The sequence below is a fragment of the Lactuca virosa genome, chromosome 6, assembly GCF_052849685.1.
Source record: "Lactuca virosa cultivar CGN04683 chromosome 6, Lactuca_virosa_CGN04683_v6, whole genome shotgun sequence".
Lineage (NCBI taxonomy): Eukaryota > Viridiplantae > Streptophyta > Magnoliopsida > Asterales > Asteraceae > Lactuca > Lactuca virosa.
The window spans coordinates 23,539,271-23,547,230 of record NC_136431.1 but is presented as its reverse complement, the minus strand read 5'-3'; positions in this window follow the sequence as shown (position 1 = coordinate 23,547,230).

The window sequence follows — 7,960 nt, the reverse complement described above, 5'->3', positions numbered from 1 at the left end:
TGACTAATGCTCTAGCAGTATTCATAGGCCTCATGAATCGCATATGCAGACCATACCTAGACAAATTTGTGATTGTATTCATTGATAATATATTGATGTACTCACGAAGTGAGGAGGAGCATAGGCAATACTTGCGATCAAAACTAGAATTACTACGAAAAGAGAAACGTTATGCAAAGTTCTCGAAGTGCAAGTTCTGGTTATGAAAGGTAGACTTCCTAGGACATGTAGTCAGCAAAGAAGGAAGTAATATGGGTAATGGATAAGAACTTTGAACTCAGAGATGATGGAATACAGTATTTCATGAATCGAATCTGGACGCCAAAGTCCGGTGATCTTAGGGATTTGATCATGAACGAGGCACACAAGAAAAAATACTCCATTCACACCGGGGCAGACAAGATGTACCATGATCTAAAAGGGGTGTATTGGTGGCAAAAAATTAAAGAAGAGATTTCCACTTACGTAGGTAAGTGCCTAAAGTGTGCTAAGGTCAAGGAGAATACCAAAAGCCCTCTAGGCTGTTACAACAACCAGAAACACCTGAATGGAAGTGGAAGTGGATTACCATGGATTTCATGACAAAGTTGCCTAAGACTACGGGTGGACACGATACCATTTGGGTGATCGTAGACAAACTAACCAAATCCATACACTTCCCACCAAACAAAGCGACGAATAAGATGGACAAGCTGACAAGAATGTATCACAAGGAGATTGTGAGACTGCATCGTATGCGACTGTCCATTATCTCAAATAGGGATAGTCAATTCGCCCGCGTTTTTTACAGTCGTTATAGAAGTCTTTGGGAACCCAACTCGGCATTAGTACAACTTACCATCCCTAAACAGATTGTCAGAGTGAGCGAAACATTCAAACATTGGAAGATATGCTTCGTGCCTGTGTGATGGACTTTGGCAAATCATGGACGCTCACCTACCACTGATTGAGTTCTCTTATAACAGTAACTACCACGCCGACATCAAAGCCACTCCGTTTGAGGCACTATAAGGACGTAAGTGCAGATCACCATTATGTTGGGATGAAGTTGGGGACTCCCAACTGGCTAAGGGGTCAAACGATCAAAAGCATCCTCAGTGGCCCTGAGATCATACAGGAAATGAGAGAGAATATCGTTCAGATCCGTGAGCGACTAAAGGCATCTCAGGCTCGACAAAAGAGCTATGCGGATAAACGACGCAAACCCTTGGAATTCCAGGACGGTGATCGCGTGTTGTTGAAGGTCTCACCCTGGAAGGGAATGATACGTTTCAGAAAATGTGGGAAACTAAAACCAAGGTACATAGGGCCATTTGAGATCCTTACCAGGATCGGCCCGGTAGCTTACAAACTTCGACTACCGCAGGAACTCAGCAACTTGCACCCCACTTTTCATGAGTCCAACTTAAAGGAGTGCTTACCCGATGAGACACTCATCATTCAACTTGACGAGATCGAAGTAAACGAGAGTCTCCACTTCGTAGAGGAACATGTGGAAATCATGGACAGGGAAGTCAAGAGAACAAAGCAAAGCCGCATACCAATAGTAATTATATATATATATATATATATATATATATATATATATATATATATGGTATAGGTATGGAAATCAAGTATTACAAGTATTTGGGTGCTAAATTCATCATATACATTTAATATTGGATCTTGGAAAATCATATATGACTTATATATAACCATGTATATACTAGTGTTGTTAATACATATCGTACATGCATAGTTGTTATTTGATGTCCATTTGACAAATATGATATATATGTGTATCATTTTATGGGTTAAATGGATCCATGTGAGTAGGATTTGGGATTTATTTAAATAATAACCTAATTTTTTTTATCATATTTGTTTTATTTAAATTTAGCTATCGCACTTGGTTTATATATAATAAATTTGTGTATATATATGGTTATACAAATGTAATGATTCTTTATCATATATACATTATGTTCAAACATACATTACTAATGTTACATGAAACTTATTATTAATATACGTATAATCGTATTGGATCTTTACATCATTTCCGAAATACATTACCAATAATAGAAATCATGTCAAAATCAATAGTTTAAGGTTTCGCGATTAATTGAATCCAAAACGTCTGATTTTTCGACTTTTATAAATATTTTTACCAAAAATATTTCTAGTATGAAATTAAATAATAGATTCTGACCTGAGTCCAAAAATGCTTTCGGAATTTCCATCTAAGGTGTGCAAGTCCCTCAACAGATAGAAACGTTTTAGCGGTTTTAAGAAAATCGGTATTATACCGATTTGGATTCTTAAAACGTTCCTATCTTTTGCATACGAACTCTATTTTGGACGTTCTTTATACTTTTAGAAGCATGGAAACATGTACTACGAGACTAGAATGTTTGTTTTTTGCTCACAACTTCTTAATACGAAATTTTAGTTTTTCAGACGTATTAACTATGATTGTAGTTTGAGCTATTTGATTTGTTTGTTGGTTTACAAATTTGGAAGTAAGATACCATCTGGTATCTTATATTAGTTGAAATGAACTCGTTTATTTTACAGAAGATGCACTAAAACTCAATGAGTCAAATTACCTAGAGATTTATTGTGAACTTGACCGTTCATAGTTTTTGACATAAATTTCACATTACCTCCCCGTTAAGGGAATTTCATCCTGAAATTATTAAGTTCTTGGATACTTTGTTCTACTATTATTTTGTTCCAGTAGTGGAGGAAGCACTGCTGAAAAATTACGGATACTTTTGTTTCATCTGATCCTCACGTTCCCAAGTAAACTCCGACTCTCTACGAGAGTTTCATCAGGCTTTTTCTATAGGTATGTGGCTTTGTTTGAGGATTTTGATTTCTCGATCCATGATCTCTGTCGGTTCCTCCATGAAGTGGAGTTTAGTGTTGACCTGAATCTCATCGAGAGGAAGGACAAGGTTCTCATCCGAGAGACACTTCTTAAGATTACACATGCAGAATGTATCGTGAACTTTATTGATTTCTTGAGGTAAATTGAGTTTGTAAGCCATCAAACCAATCCTTTCTAGGATTTCAAAAGGTTCGATGTAACGGGGGTTCCGTTTACCACATTTTCCAAATCTAATGACACATTTCCATGGTGCGAGCTTTAGTAGGACACGTTCTCCTATTTTGAATTCTAATGGTTTGCTTCTTGTGTCAGCGTAGCTTTTCTGATGACTACGTGCGACCTTTAATCGTTCCTTTATTTGAATGATCTTCTCCGTTGTTTCATGAATTATCTCAGGACTAGTGAGTAGAGTATTTCCAACATGCTTTTTAGCTAATTGAGTATCACCAACTTCTATCCAGCATAGCATACAACGACATTTTCATCCATTCAAGGCCTCGAATGGAGCTATCTTCATGCTGGTATGATATTCAATGTTATATGAAAACTCAACTAGTTGCAAGTGAGTATCTCATGCATTACCAAAGTCTATTACACAAGCACGGAGCATGTCTTCCAAAGTTTGTATCATTCTTTCACTCTGGCCATCCGTCTGCGGATGATACGTAGTACTAATGTCGAGTTTAGTTCCTAGAAACCTTTGCAATGATTGCCAAAATATGGAAATGAATTTTCTGTCTCGATCCGAGATAAGAGATATTGGCACACAACGCAGTCTGACTATTTCCTTGAGATTGGTCGTGGTGAGTTTCTCCATCTTGTTGGTTTCTTTGATGGCTAGGAAATGGGCGGACTTGGTCAAACGATCGACTACTACTCAGATAGTGTCATAATCACTTGATGTTTATGGCAACCTCGTTATAAAGTCCATGATTATTTGTTCCCATTTCCATTCCGGGATTGACGGTTATTGTAGTAGGTCAGATGGCTTCTGGTACTCTAATTTGAATTTGGAGCAAGCCAAGCACTTACTGATATAGGTGGCAATCTTTGCCTTCATGTTGGGCCACCAATAAAGCTTCTTAAGATCTGGAGACATCTTATCTGATCCGGGATGTATTTAATATCTTAACCTGAGAGCTTCTTCTAGAACTAGACTCCTGACTTCACCAAACTTTGGGGTCCAAATTTTGTTCATGAAATATCACATTCCGTGTTCCTTGAGGTCGAACTGGTTTGTCCATACTTTGCTGGTTTTCTTTTAGGATATTCTTGGGTTTGAGTGCTTCCAGTTGAGCATCTCGAATTTGGGTGGTGATATTTGAGTGTGTGGTTAGGGTTAAGGCTTTTTCACGAAGTGGCTATGCTTGCTATTTTTTGGTTAAAGCATCTGCCATAAAATTTTCTTTTCCAGGATGATAACGAATTTCACATTCTTCATCATTTAGCAATTCAACCTACCTTCGTTGCCTCATGTTGAGCTCCTTTTGATCAAAGAGGTGTTGAAAGCTTTGGTGGTCGGTGAACACGACACACTTCGTCCCGTATAGGTAGTGACTCTAAATCTTTAAGGCGAACACTACAACTCCCAACTCTAAGTCATGGGTCGTGTAGTTGGTTTCGTTTGGCTTAAATTTTCTAGATGCATATGGAATGGGTTTATTCCTTTGTAGTAGTACGCATCCTAATCCTTGGTGTGAGCCATCACAGAATACAACAAATTCTTCTGTTCCCTCTAGAATACATAAAGTTGGTGCACTGCATAAAAATTGTTTCAATTTCTGGAAGGCGGACTCTTGTATGTCTCCCCAATCAAACTTCTCGTCCTTCTAGGTTAGAGTGGTGAGAGTCTTGGCTATTTGGGAGAAGTTCTCGATGAATCTCTGGTAGTATTCTACAAGCCGTATGAATTAGCGTACTTCGTTTAGCGTCATCGTTCAGTCCGAATAGCATAACCAGAAACTCATAGTGACCGTACCGAGTCCTGGATGTCGTCTTTAGAATGCCTTCTTCTTAAACTCTAATTTGTTGATAGTCAGATCTTAGATCGATCTTTGAGTGGTAGCATAATCCTTGTCGCTGGTCGAACAAGTCATCGATCCTTGGGAGTGGATATCAATTTTTGATGGCGAGTTTGTTCAACTCTCAATAGTCGATGCATATCCTGAACAATCTATCCTTTTTTTTGACAAACAATACCGAAGATCCTCATGGAGAGAAGCTTGGCCGGATAAAGCCTTTGTCAAGAAGTTCTTGGAGTTGACTGGATAGTTCTTGCATTTACGATTGTGTCAAACGATAAGGAGATCTTTCCACTGGTGCTGCACCTGGGATTAGGCGATTCTGAATTCGACCTGTCTGACTGGAGGTACTCCAGTTAGATCCTCTGGAAATATGTTCGGGTAGTCGCACACTTGCGTTATGTCTTTGATTTCCTTACCCTTGTGCGACACCAGTCAAATTTAGGTCAAAAATAAATTGATCAATAATCGTAATTGGGATGAACCAAGTGGTAGAGATTGTAACAAGGTTTCCAAAAATATAAAGAACATTGAAATTCGAGTTATAACGAAGAAGTTATGACCAATCGCAAATCCGCGACAAACCGGCAAAACACTGTTCAGTGTAAAAAGTGAATTTTCGATAAAAGCCTTTTTAGCCTTAACAATCTAAATGAAAGTTGTAGAATATGTTAAACCGAGAACGTTCATAAAAAGAACGTAAAAATCTGACTTCGTATGAAGAAGTTATGATTTTTCTAAGTTTCGGTTTAGCAGTAGACAGCTATAAATTCGAAATATAAATTGATCGATATTTAGCCGACACAACTTAAACGAGAATCGAAGGTCTCGTCAAAAGTAGTACAACGGCAAAAAGATAGACGAAAACGGACGTCGGATGAAGAAGTAATGAATGTTTAACGGATTTCCTGTCCCGGTCTGTTAAAAATAATAATATTAAAAATAAATTCAAAATTAGCCAACAAAGTCTAAACGAAAGTCGTAGAGTATAATTTTACCTACGCGTACATATAAAGAACGCCAAAAACGGATCTCGTATGCGAAAGTTATGATTTTCGCAAGTTTTTGGCACAAAAACCAAGAAATATTGAAAACCGGGCAATTTCGCATGGGTGACCTTCGGACACGTCACCCTCGCATGCGAGCCTCCACGTGTCACCTTCTGATAGGACCGAAGTTCACAGTGTCACCATCTGATTGGACCGCAGCCGAGGTCCAATAAGCAGCCAACACCTTCGCATGACCGACGCGTGTGCTGCTGACTCCTTCCCTCGCCACCTGTCCGAACACGTGGCAGCCTCGCACAGCCTCGCATAGCCTCGGATCCGAGGCTTCGGCCTATATAAGGCATGCGAGACCCTCCGGTTCTTAACCCCTTTTTACACCATTTTTGCTCCCTTTTCACCTCTTTCACTTCCATAACTTCACAAACAACCCCCAAATCCCCGGTATCAAGTCTAAAACCCGAAGCAAGCCCCGGAGCCCCGAAATTCTCGAGAAGATAACCTCTTTCCAGTCGAAGTGCTGCCCGCATAAAGCCGGTTTTTACTCAAAAACTCGCGGTTTCTTCGAGAAATATCATCTATAGAAACGAAACGCTGCCCGAATCACCACTCATCAAAGTGAGTTCATACCCCTATAATTTACCTTTTTAATGGTTTTTAAATGCTTTTTAGGGGGGGAATACAAGTTTAACACAATATTAAATTTTGTTAATAACTGTATGTAATAATCACACAAAGGCTTTCCTTATGTTTTTAAAGATTACCAAATACTTCCAAAATGACTTAAAGCCATGTTAAATCTTTAAAGTCATGTAAACTCCGTTAAATTCTTTGAAAAAGGTTTTATAAACTATTTCAAATTATAATCGCCAAAATCATGTTTATATATGTATAAATATATAAATAAGATTTGAAGGGCTTAGGACTAATGAATTATCTTATTTCATTTTCCTTGTTTGGATGTGGAATTAAGGTGGGATTATTTGTCTGAAGGTCGTTTCCTTCTTAATTATATATATATACATATATATATATATATATATATATATATATATATATATATATATATATATTATACATATATGAGTATAAAAGGTTACTCCTTTCGGTATCATTACATTTGTATCATGCTGAGCAAAGGTGTTCATCCATGAGAAATCATGCTAATCAGATAGAACATATAAATTATAATAGGTATAATTTATGATTCAAAACTAAATATACAAGTATGATTCACGATTGTATACTTTCCAAGAAAATTACCAACAATGCATTTATCTATACCAAGATATGTATAATACTTTTAATATAATGATAATATATTAAAGAAGTAATAATACATCATACCGGGTTTGCATTAACAAAGGTACGATACAGAGTACCAGGGTTAGTAATCACGGGGTAATAATACATCGTAAATCTCGTTGAAACAATAAATTTGTGAGACTCTTCATGGTGTACTTATCTAAGTACGACTTTAAGTCCTGACTTATTAACCAGAATCTCTTGTAGGGAAAGCGTGAATTTGTGTATAGATCTATATGAGACTGACAATCCCGCACCTTTGTTGTTCGCTACAGTTTGGCCGGCAGGCCTAGGGTGTCAAATATCATAACGTTTCCGACGCCTGAAGAACGTCGCAGCAGGCATATCAGTCATATTAGTATGGTTAATAGAACTCACATGGATAAAACAACGAGTATATTAATAAGTAATATACTTCTCTTAAAACAGTAAGAAAAGATAATTACATCCTGACCAAATATACCTTCGGTTAGTTTTTACTTATAGTAAAAGCTATGTATCATGAAATCAAGTATGGCAATTATACTTGTACTTCTGGTTTTGGAACATTTAAAACCACAAGGCAGTATTATGAATAATATAATATTTTCCAGGATTAATACTAATGTTTTACTATATAACAGATATAACTAAGAATACTTTTACAAAGGAAACGGTTTATGGGATTAAACCACTTTTACAAAGGAAACGGTTTATGGGATTAAACCACTTTTACAAATGAAACGGTTTATGGGATTAAACCACTTTTACAAATG